At 39.7% G+C, this 12,768-nt stretch overlaps 1 non-coding gene across 1 annotated transcript; it reads right to left on the bottom strand.

The window, feature by feature from the left end:
- Window positions 1-3,009: 3,009 nt before the first annotated feature.
- Window positions 3,010-3,083, bottom strand: trnat-agu (transfer RNA threonine (anticodon AGU)). Its single transcript has one exon. It is a non-coding gene; the product is annotated as a tRNA-Thr (tRNA).
- Window positions 3,084-12,768: the final 9,685 nt, after the last annotated feature.

The raw sequence follows: 12,768 nt of genomic DNA, 5'->3' as shown, positions 1-12,768 counted from the left end.
ACGATAGGATGCAAAACTGGGCTGAGAAGTGGCACATGGCATTCAACCCAGATAAGTGTGAGGTGGTTCATTTTGGTAGGTCAAATATGATGGCGGAATATAGTATTAATGGTAAGACTCTTGGCATTGTGGAGGATCAGAGAGATCTTGGGGTCCATGTCCATAGGACACTAAAAGCTGTTGTGCAGGTTGACTCTGTGGTTAAGAAGGGACACGGTGCTTTGGCCTTCGTCAACTGTGGGATTGAGTTTAAGAGCCAGGAGGTAATGTTACAGTTATATAGGACCTACTTGGAGTACTGTGCTCAGTTCTGGTCACCTCACTACAGTAAGGATGTGGAAACTATAGAAAGGGTGCAGAGGAGATTTACAAAGATGTTGCCTGCACTGGGAAGCATGCCTTATGAGAATAGGTTGAGTGACCTTGGCCTTTTCTCCCTGGAGCAACGGAGGATGAGAAGTGACCTGATAGAGGTGTACAAGATAATAAGAGGCATTGATCATGTGGATAGTCAGAGACTTTTTCCCAGGGCTGAAATGGCTAACACGAGAGGGCATAGAAAGTGCTTAGAAGTAGGTACAGAGGAGATGTCAGGGGTAAGTTTTTTATGCAGAGAGTGGTGAGTGTGTGGAATGGGCTGCTGGTGATGGTCGTGGAGGCAGATACAATAGGGTCTTTTAAGAGACTCTTGGATAGGTACCTGGAGCTTAGAAAAATAGTCGGCTATGGGTACCCTAGGTAATTTCTAAAGTAAGTACATGTTCAGCACAGCATTGTGGGCTGAAGGGCCTGTATTGTGCTGTAGGTTTTCTATGTTTCTATATGCTCCTGTATCAAAGTAAAAAGTTGAGTGAAATGGAATCCAAAGTATAAAAAAGTAAGCAGACGCTCCTGGTTGTTGCAAACAGACATCAGTAAATAGTGGCGCTGAGCCTCATTGCCCTTATTGTACAGGAAGATAATGAATCAAATCTTTGAGCTTTCTGTAATATACCAAGTTGTCAAGGATTCCTTACTTACAACAGGATTCTTCAGGTGGTCCTTGGAGAAGAATAGCTGTCTCCAAGCCTGAGTGCATCATGTTAATGTCCCATATAATATACATGCAAATTTCAGAAATAAAGTATGTGTTTGGAAAAGAAGAAAATGCAGGTTTTGTTTATGAAGTCTAGAATGATTTAATCCAGCAATGTTTGTTTGATGATTATTCCTATGTATATTTATGAAATATATATTTCAACACTATTTTCTGCAAGACAGTTGTGTTTAAATAGGCATCTTTCAGCCATGATTGCAATCTTCATCATTTACAGATTCAAGCCGCAAAGCAAAACCATAAAAATGAACAAAAGAAACTAAAGCATATTAGAGCATATTGCCCACCAAGCCTGCTCCATCGTTCGATAATGTCATGGGTTCAAAGGTCAAAAGTTCAAAGTACACTTTTTATTAAATTACGTACAGTATACTATATACAACCTTGAGATTCATCTCCTTACAGGCAGCCACAAAGCAAAAAAAAATTAAAAATGAAGACTGTCAAACACCCAATGTGCAGGAAAAAAACTGTGCAAACAGGAAAAAATAAGCACCAATTTTTAGAAATGGAGTTAACAGAAGTGAGTGCACAGTCACAACGCCAGTCACAAACAATCCAGAAGCCCATTATTTGCAAGCCACAGCCTCAGTTCAGCGCAGAGAAAATAAACTTCGCGGGACAGCATTGTTCCACACATCCAGCCCCTTTTCAATCTGGCCTGATGCTTAAATCAGCCAAACAATGGGTTATTCCTCACTCTTGGGCCTGGGCCCGAGCCCTGCCACTTTGGTATTCTCTTGGATCCGGGACCCACTGCTTTGATTCACCCATACGTAACCTTTCCAATTTGGCCTGGCATTCATCTTGTTCCTTGTTCTCAGGCCCAGGATCTGCCATCTCAGCTCCAAGTCTTGCTATTTTGAACCACCGCCAGTTCCGGTCCAGCGGCCAAACATTGGCTCATTCCTAACCCTCAGGCCCAGGCCCCATTGTATTGATTTGGCCCACAACTGTCCTGCACCTTCTAGACTTCCATTCATACCACAAAACTGGCAGGTGTACGGGCAGTTCAAAACCTCAATACTGACAGGGAACTTACAGGCCGATTCTCTAAGTTTACATTTCCCTTATTCTCACATCCTCTAATTCACTTAGTGACAACTAGTCAATGGTTCTCAACATAGAACATGTTCAATCGTTAGACATCTATAATTCACTTTGGTAGTGAAATCCAATGACTTATCTCTTGCATTTTGAAATTTTTCCTCATTTTAACCTTTAATGATCATTATCTTGAGAATGCTACCCTCAATTCCAGAGTTTTCAGTCAGAGGAATTGTAGTCTTAGCAATAACTTTATCAATCTCCCTCAAAAATTATTCAAAATGTTTTAGATACAAAATATGACACACTAATTTTAATGAAAGGAACAGCATAAGAATTAGGACCAGGAGTAGGTCATAGCCTTCTTTGAGGGTGAGACTCACCTCTACATTGAACTCATCTCTGAACACAACCTACAGACTCACAACATGTGCTCTCAGTATTATTTATTTATTTTCATATTTACGCAGTTTGCCTTATTTTTCACATTGATTGCTTACTTTTCATTGATTCTGTTGTATTTTTTTGTTCCACTATGAACACCTGCAAGAAAATGAATCTCAGGCAGTATCTGGTGACATGTATGTAATTTGATAATAAGTTTACATTGAACTTTGAACTTTAAACGTGAGTAAAATCAAAGTTGATCTTATATCTCCATCCCACTCGCATATGCTATTTTTTATTTCCTTTGTGTCCAAAAAAATTGATATCAGATTTGAAATTTACATGTTTGCATACACTGTGGGGGCTGTCCCACAATGACGTTCATACAGGATTTAAAAATTACTTGCTAGCTAATTCTGGAATAAACAGAAAAAATATCTTATTTAATATAGTGCAAATCCAAAAATTATTGAACATTAAGGCTCTGCTGGGAGTTGAACCCAGGATCTCCTGTTTACTAGACAGGCACTTTAACCAACTAAGCCACAGAGCCCTCTCATAAATGCTTAGCTGCTTGAATTTCAATATGAATCTTAATTGTAACAAGAATATTTTTTCCTTTATTCTGTAGTTATCCAGGCGATATGGTATATTTTACATTCTATTATTCTCCTTCCAGTTGAAATAAGATTAATAGGCTCATTGGTGCCTGATTCAATTTATCTATCTTACCTGAAAATGACACAATGTCAGTCCATTTCCAGTGGAGAAGAATGTCTCATTGTTTCATCACTTTCTCTAGTGATGGAATGGCATTGCATGTAAGAATAAAATGGCAGCTGTCATGGAGATATTTAACTTGCTCATAGGTTGGGCAAATCAAATCGGACAAGGCAGTTTTGAACAGGGCTTCATATAATGCATCTGTGATAGTTTTTTTGAACAGCCTGTTAGTGAAACTACAAAGGAAATGTTATTCTTAATCTGGTCCTGCGCCATGAGAGAGGGAAGTTTAATGATCTTGCAGTTAGGAACCCTCTTGGAAAGAGTGATCACAGTATGATTGAATTTGTCATAGTAGTAGAGGGCACAATAGTTTGAAGAAGCTATACTCATGGGAATTCAGAAGAATGAGAGAAACAATTTAAATTATGAAAGGGATAGATAATATGAAGGCAAAAAGACTGTTTCCAAAAGTAGGTGAGACTAGAACTAGGGGACATAGCCTTGAGATTCAGGGGAAGAGACTAGGACAGAGATGAAAAGGAATAGTTTTTCCCAGGGAGTAGTGAATCTGTGGAGTTCTCCGCTCAGAGATGCAGTAGAGACTGCCTCATTAAACATAACTGAACTGAATATGCCCGGACTCTTTCGAAGTCTTTGTAACTTGGTGTTTTGTGTTCTGTGTTTTATGCTTGTTTTATTTGGGCCATTTGCCGGATTTGGTTTTTTTTCGCATGTTGGAGTTTGATGTTTTTCTTTAAATGGCTCCACGGTTTCCCTTTATTTTGTGGCTGTCTATGGGAAGCTGAAACTCAGGGTTGTATGCTGCATACATACTTTGATAATAAATGTACTTTGAATATTTAAGGGACAGATTTGCATAGTAGGGGTACTAAGGGTTATGAGGAAAGGGCAGGTAAATGGAGCTGAGTGCACAGCCAGATCAGTCATGATCTTTTTGAATGGAGTAGCAGGCTTAATGGGCCAGATAACCTATGCCTACTTCTTTTTATTATTGACTTATTTATTTGATAAGTTGTGGATCTTTTTGAAAGATTGCCCGTATGTTCATAGATTAATGTTATTAATTCCCGAATACTTGCTTCCAATCCTTAGGGTTTCCAATTAGTTACTTCAAATTCATTATGTTTACTTGTTTCACTACTTTGAGAGTACCGTTTATGATATATTCACATTTTCTCTAATTAGTGCAAGGACTGCAAACTCATTGTAATAGTTATTTGACATTCAGCTTTCAGCTCAGTTTCTATATTTATAATTCAATCCATAAATGATACTACGGCATTCTCAAACTTCCACTCCCCATTCTATTTTTGAAAAAAAGCTTGTTTTCTATTCATTTTATCTTCAATTTTCATATTAAATTTTGACTTGCCAGCCACCAAATTAATTAATTAGTGCATGTCCTTATTCCATTAAACTCTCACAATCCTTTCTGCATTTATTTTGTTAATTATTCCCTCGTTATTTCATCGCTGAAATGTTTTAAACTAACAATTCTTCCAATCTATTTATTTATTTATTCAGTTGCCTTTTTTAGCAATAGCACACTTTATTACTTTCTCGTGTTATTTGTAAATCTTTTTGCTATTTGACAAAAATGGCATAACATGAAATGTTATGTAGGTCACACTGAAATTATATACCAGGTAAAGAGAAAGGATGCATTCAACATAGTAATTTGCATTTCATATTCTGTTTATTAAAGTCTCCTATTAATTCTGCATTGTTGTTCCTGTTATTTTCAGAGTCACCTGATATGAAGCAAATCATCTGGCTTCTTCTTTAGGCCTGATCATCTGTAATCCCGAGACGCTTTCTGACATTAAAGTATTTTCATCTGATTAGTTCATTGTTAAACATATTCAAGCTCCCATACTGTCATCCATTTTTTAGAATCTTTCTAAAAGCATTCTGACTTAGAACTGAAATCAAACAAACTCTAACTCAAATAAATAGAGTGACAGGGAACATAATCCAGAAAATATATTCCCATCCTCTATGCCTCTAAATTCCCAGTTTCTGAGTTTCCAGTGGGATTTTCATTAGCACTAGAAACTCTGTCAACCAAAAATAGTCACAAATGATGTTAAGAATAGTGTAATACCTAAAATTTTATACCACCATTATTTCCAACCTCATTGGTCTGAAAAAAAAATGTCTATTTTCAAATGCAAGACTGTTTTTCCTCAAACTTCTTTCTTTTTGAAGTTGTCTATCAGCATTGCAGTCTCTCTAAAAAATGTATTTCTTATACATGACTCTGTCTTGCATACTTAACAAATTGCCCACATTCAGTATTGACTACAAATAGGGATTGACTTTCACTGCTAAATACCAAGAAGGTGGATCCCAAGTATCAGAGCTCTCACAGGTGGCCACTGGAATCATATGGAAGGCACATTGAAAAATTTATTATACAAAACTTCATCCATCCAGAGTTTACAAAGATTCTTTTTCCATAACCTGGGTTATCAGAGAACCAAATTTATGAAGGTAACTCATTGTGAGAGATTGTTCATTGGTGAGGTTGTGCGAAGTTTAGAAAAAGATTGGGGCCTTTTGTAATTTTTCTTCATACTGCAATTATTGCAAGAGATCATTCGTTGGTGAGGCTACATGAGGTTTAAAAAGAGCTCCGTGCCTTTCTGAACTTTTCAAAGGGCTGCAAACCTCTTGATCTTTTAGGGACTGGACAGACCAATAAAAACAAGTGAGGTGTAAGTGGAATGAATATTGTTGGAGCAGTCATTGTTGGAGGAGGCCAGTGTTATGAGTGGGCAGGCGCTGGCTCAACAGGCTTAACCAAATGCAATCAAGAACTTAAGCTTGAGAACTTCGAAGTATAAGAAATGTTGGTAGGATGATATATCAGGCAGTTCCTTCTGTGAGATACGGGATTCAGGTCACGTAGCAGTTTCCCTAATAACTCCATCTGCAGGAGGAGCACCCAGCTTCAGGTCCAGGAAAGGAACTGGAGCTAGATGTACTCAGGACCATCTAGGAGGTTGGAAACATCATAAGATGAGGCTTTTACTGAGTGCAGGCTTCAGTAGTAGATGGGTGATGACGAGGAACTTACATATTGAGTATTGACATTTAGGAAAGAGGCTGAAGAGCAGGACCTCCAAGATAGTAATCTCTGGATTACATCCAGTACCACATGCTAGCCAGGGCAAGAATAGGATGATTGTAGAGATAAATAAGTGGTAGATGGAATGGTGCAGGGGGCAAGGCTTCAGATTTCTGGATCATTGGGACCCCTTCTGGGGAACATATGACCTATACAAAAATGGTAGGTTACATGTGAACCAAAGCAGACCAATATCTTTGTGGGCAAGTTTACTAGAGCTGCTGGGGAAGGTTTAAACTAACTTGGCAGGAGGATGTAAACTGGAGTGATAGTGCTGAGGATGAGACAACAGTTGTACAAGACGACATATCGTATAGTGAGGCTGTGCGGAAAGACAGGAAGGAAAAGACAATATTGCAGTCAGTGGGAAGAGCTGAAGTACAACAGGGGACCACTGAAAATGGGGATGAATAGAGGGCTAAAGGTGTTATATTTGAATGCACGCAGTATATGGAAAAAGGTAGATGATCTTGTAGCACAGTTAGAGGGTGACAGGTACGATGTTGTGGACATCAGTGAGTCAAGGCTGAATGAAGGTCATAGTTGAGAGCTTAACATCCAGGGATACAATCTGTGTTGGAGTAAAAGGCAAGTAGGCAGAGGGGGCAGGGTGGTTCTGTTGGTAAAAAATGAAATCAAATAGAAAAAGGCAACATTAGATTAGAAGATGTGGATTCCTTGTGTGTAAGCAAGGGTAAAAAGACACTGGTAGTTATATACAGGCCCCCGAACAGTAGCCGGGATGTGGGATATAAATAGCAATGGAAGATTGAGAAGTAATGTATTATGAGTAATGTTACCATAATCTTGGTCATTTCAAAATGCAGGTAGATTGGAAAAACAGGTTGGCACTGTAACCCCAGAGAGCAAATTTATAAAATGCCTACAAGATGGCGTTTTAGAACAGCTTGTGGTTGAACCCACTTGGAGAAAAACCATTCTGCATAAGGTGTTGTGTAATGAACCATGTTTGATTAGGTAGCTTAAGGTAAAGGAACCCTTAGGAGACAGAGTTCATAATATGATAGAATTCATCCAGTAGATTGACAGGGAGAAGTTAAGGTCAGATGTATCAGTACTCCAGTGGAGTAAAAGGAATTATAAAGGTATAAGAGAAGAGCTTACAACGTTGATTGGAAAGGGACACTATCATGGATAATGACAGAACAGCAATGGCTGGACTTTCTGAGGGCAACTTGGAAGGCGCATGATAGATACATCCCAAAGATGAAGGAGAATTATAAAGGGAGGATGAAGCAACTGGGGCAGAAGTCAATGTAGTTAGGACTATAAAGAAAGGGGAAAAATGCCAGAAAAAAGGTGGGTGGAGGGGAAGGAGGATTAGCTAGAAAGTGAAAGGTGAAGCCAGGTGGGAGGGAAAGGTAAAGGGCTGGAGAAGAAGGAATCTGATAGAAGATGAAAGTGGACCAGAGCAGAAAGGGAAGGAGGAGAGGCTCCAGGGAAGATGGTAGGCAGGTGAGAAGAAGGTAAGAGGCTAGAGTGGGTAATAGAAGAATAGGGAAAGGGGAGGAAAAGATGTCAGAAGAAGCAATTGGTGTTAATGCACAGACATGCCATCAAGTTGGAGGCTACCTAGAAGGAATATGTGTTGTTCCTCCACCCTGAGAGTAGACTCATCATGGCAAAAGAGGAGGTCATGGACCAACATGTCAGTGCAGGAATGGGGATATGAATTAAAATGGCTAGCCACCAGGAAATTCTGCTTTTGGCAAGTGGAGCAGATGTGCTCGACAAAGCGATCCCCCAAGTTACATCAGATCTCACCAATGTAGAGAAGGACGCAGCAGCAGAACTGGATACGATCAACAACCCCAACAGATTCAAGTGGTGCTTCACGTGGAAGCACTGTTTGGGGCCCTGAATGGTAGTGAGGGAGGAGGTTAGTGGGCAGGTGTAGCATTTCTGTTATCAAGAGTGATATGTGCCAGTAGGGAAATTACTGGGGAGGAACAAATGAACAAGGGATTCATGGAGGGAGCAATTCCTGCAGAAAGTGGAGAGGGTGTGTGTGTTGGGGGCGGGGTTGAATATGTTTGGTCGTAAGATCCCATTGAACAAGGCAAAAGTTGCAAAGAATGAGTGTTGGATGCAGAGGGTCATGGGGTGGTAGGTGAGGAGAAGAGGAACTCTATTTCTGTTAAGGCAGTGGGAAAATAGGGCAAGCACGAATATCCGGGAAATGGAAGAGATGCAGGTGAGGGCAGCATCAATGGCAGACAAAGGGTAACGCCATTCTTTGAAGCAGCAGGACATCTCTGATGTCCTGGAAAAGAAAGCCTCATCCTAGGAACAGGTGCAGCAGAGACGAAGGAACCGTGCAAGCTGTGGTGTATTAAGTTTTGTAAAATATTGGGTGAAAATCTGAAGAGCTCCAAGTGAAATTTTAACTCTTTATGAGCTCACTGCATGTAAGCTGTCAAGGTGTCTGTACAAGTTAAACACTGCAAGGTTGTTAATGTTTAATGCTTGCTGATAGCAGCTGGAATCTTTCCTGGCCTTTAGGCAGCCATTGCATGAGGATGTCTGTCAATAAACACACAGGTTGATTGAATGAAAGAAAGCATGCTGAGTTAGAGGCATGAGAACAAAAGACCAAAGAATCTGTCTCTGCCTGGCTCTCTATGCTTGTGCAACTCTCAATTTACTGGGGTACCTTTCTTTTAGTTCTTGGGACTTCACCCAGACTGGATAAATCATGACTGGTACCTAGGGTGGTTTCACGAGTAGGAATTCAGAGTTTCCTCAACAGTAGCAACAATCAAATCCCCTGACAACAGCGACAATCAAAGTCCTTCCAACAACAGCATAAAAATCAAGTGGAGACAAAGAATCCTAGGTCCTGAAATATTTGTAACTTATTACATAGTATTTATTCTGGTTTATTTTTGTTTTCTATTTTATGATAATAAATTAGGTTTAAATTATTTTGTTGTGTTTGTATGCTTATTACCACATCTCCCGGACAATTGAATTGTTTAGGTCTTTTGGGTCTGATCAACCAAGCCCATTACTTTGAGAAAAGAGAATAGCATTTGGCTGACTATAATGCTGTACCTAACATTTTACCTCACTGTAAATTGTTACATCTTCAAGTAATCACATTAGAACTTTAACCATGTATATTAAAGTATTTGTCTATCCTGAGCTAAAATTCACCTTGGCAACATATTCACAAGACCAGTACAGATGGGAAAGTCAATTTGATCCATTTTGGTTCATCCACCTTGAAATCCTTCATAATTCTCCCATTACAATTGCTTAAATGCACCCAGTATTTGACCTCCACTAAAATATCTGGAATTGTCATATTAATTTCTGCATGAGGAGAAATTATACTTACACAAGATTTTCCAGGCACTCTGGGAATTAATAGGCATAAAGCAGAAACAAGTTACAAAGGAGCAGCCATCATCCTACTGAATGTTGGAACAGATGCGACAACTTTTGACATTCTCTTCCTGCATTTACTTACTATTTCCCACAAGCCTTTTCATTATCCCACTCATACAAATGGGTCCATGCCAGCGCTCAGGGTAGCAAACAGATTAGCAACATTGTCCCTCTCATAACTTCCTCATACCCCTGCTGTTTTTTCCTCCCATTGATTTTTTTTTTTTGCAATTAATCTACACAAAAGGGTGGTATAGAGTGGGCAGTAAAAACTACTACTGCCACTTTAGGTGTGGAGGGAGTCTGGAGAACTTAAAGGAAACCCACTTTATCACAGAAAAACTATGAAAACATTGTACAAAGCACACCCTATAGTTTCGGAACCAATTTGCTGTTAGTTTCAAACTTATGATCCGAATCAGAAATCATGTCCTGCTTGCAAATTTGAAATTATATGCCAAGTCCACATTCTCCAGGTAACTTTTTACACCACAATTAGGTTATTTCTCACACGTTTGCATTTTGTGATGAGAAACATGCCTCTTTAATTTTTGAGTTTCGAGATAATGGAGGAAAAGAATTAGACTTTTAGCATATATTTTTTGGATAATAGAGGAACATTTGGTAGTCTAGAATGCTGTCAGGTGTGTGTGTGTGTGTGTGTGTGTGTGTGTGTGTGTGTGTGTGTGTGTGTGTGTGTGTGTGTGTGTGCGCGTGCGCGCACTCTGCATCAATACCAGATAACATATTTGTGAAGTATCCAGCAATTGTGCAGTGATTGCCCGCTGAACTGTTCAGAGGAGGCATGATGTCAATCATGCCGTCCTGAACCACAGTGTTTGTGCTGAAGGATTTTAAGCGCTTGAACTCACACATCAGCACAGAGAAGGAATAACCCCATCAGCACAACCATTGGTGCACTGAGGTACACAAACAAGAGAAAATCTGCAGATGCTGTAAATCCAAGCAACACACTCAAGTTCCTGGTTATGTGCCTACCACAAGTCCTGGTTATGTGACCACTGACTCCACACAATCTCTGAGAAGTATTGATAATGGCTGGGGTCGCCCATCTTGTAAAGACACTGCCCAGAAGAAGGCAATGGCAAGTCACCTGTTGAAAAATTTGCCAAGAACAAACAGTCATGGAAAGACCATGATCACCTATGCCATACGACATGGCACATAATGAATGAATGAATATAATGCACTTGCTCACTTTTGAACATACAGTATCACATAGGGATACAAGTGTCTCACTCATCATTTTAGACCTCCTCCTTAATTTAATAAGATCTGTTCTAATCTGATTGTGACTTCACTGCTGCACTGCTGTCTACTTCTTCTGATCTTTCACCCCTTCCTTAACAAAAAGCAATTTAACACTGCCATAAAAATACTCCAAGAATTATTCTACAGCTTTACTGCCCTTTAAGGATCCAAAGTCATTTAATCCTCAGAATCAGAATCAGGTTTATTATCCCTGACAAGTGTTGTGAAATTTGCTGTTTTGTGGCAGCGGTGCAGAGCAAGACTTAAAAATTACTGTAAGTTACAAGACTAAGTAAATGTGCAAAAGACAAATAATGAGATAGCATTCAAGGGTTCATGGGCTGTTCAGAAATCTGATGCCAGTAGAAAAACAATGCTTTCTAAAATGTTGAGTGTGGGTCTTCAGCCTCCTGAACCTCCACCCCCTTTGTTTTTAAACAGCGACTTCTTTTATCACTCGGGATCTGATATGTTGCAGTGAAGTCCCATCACACACTTCTAAATTTCAGCAGATACAAGCCTAGCCAGTCTAACCTTTCCCCAAAAGGCAACCATCCATTCCACGTATCTGTCAAGAAAACTTTTTCAAAAGTCCTTCCAGTAGATGAACGACAGCCATCAAAGAAAATGATATCTACTGTATACTGTACACCAGAGTGGTACAGACTTAATGGTCTATCAGATAGCAGTGATCCATGCTTCCTACATGCATGAATGACCGCCATCTATGTGTTTCCTAAGCCTGGCAACACAAGGCACTGGAACTAACGTTGCTTCTGCAAAATCTTCCAGATCTACTAAAAGGACAAACAAATCAGTGGCAATATCCCCTCCCAAGCTTACATCTCCAGTACTGAGGCAGCAATTATACTCAGTTCAATCCACATACATTTCTGACTCCTTGTTATGTATTCTGGCAGAGGACAAGATTCAAGAGTGTTTTCAAATCCTCATAAAAAAAATGCAACACCCCCTATGAGTTTTTGGAATCCCTGGCACATGACCATTTTGTGGAGCTGAAACATTCAGGATGGTTTTGAAAATCTCAAATCCAAGAAATTATGGTACACAAAGAAACAGCATAAATGGCAAAACAAGGGCATCACCTGACAAGCCATCCATCCTTCCAATCTGTCTGGTACCTCCCTCCCCATGTTGGCCTCATCAGCCACCCTAAACATACAAAACCAGCATGGAAATATACCACCATTGATCAAGAAGAATAAACAACACTTCTGCGTGCAGAATCTTCATACAATCACCAAATATTCAGTGGTGTAGTTCTCCACTGTTTCTGAGTTCAATGCCTGTTCATACAAGTGGAGCAACAGCAACGTCTCTGTGCCTGTCAAGACTTGTCTGCAGAGCAGGAGAACACAACGAGTGTTGAAAACATTTCCTTGCGGAGTTTATACGCCAGTTTCAAAACCTATTGGGACTTGTCTGCAGTCAACAGTCTAAGGCAGGAACAGACAGAGGCTAAGGGTGTTGAGACTTTCAAAGTCATTTATTTGATTGTAAAAATTAAGCTTGAGAAGTTAGAGCTAAAGATATAACAAGTGCAACTCATCCTTCTTGTACAAGCCAAAGGTGACTTGTACAAGAGAGATGGGTTGTATCTAAGCTGGAACTAAAATCCTGGCCAGGATGCTTACTGGTGCTACTTGGGAGAGTTTAA

Source organism: Mobula birostris, chromosome 24, assembly GCF_030028105.1.
Source record: "Mobula birostris isolate sMobBir1 chromosome 24, sMobBir1.hap1, whole genome shotgun sequence".
NCBI lineage: Eukaryota > Metazoa > Chordata > Chondrichthyes > Myliobatiformes > Myliobatidae > Mobula > Mobula birostris.
Note: the sequence above shows the minus strand (reverse complement) of the source record. Positions and strands in the feature narration are given on the sequence as shown.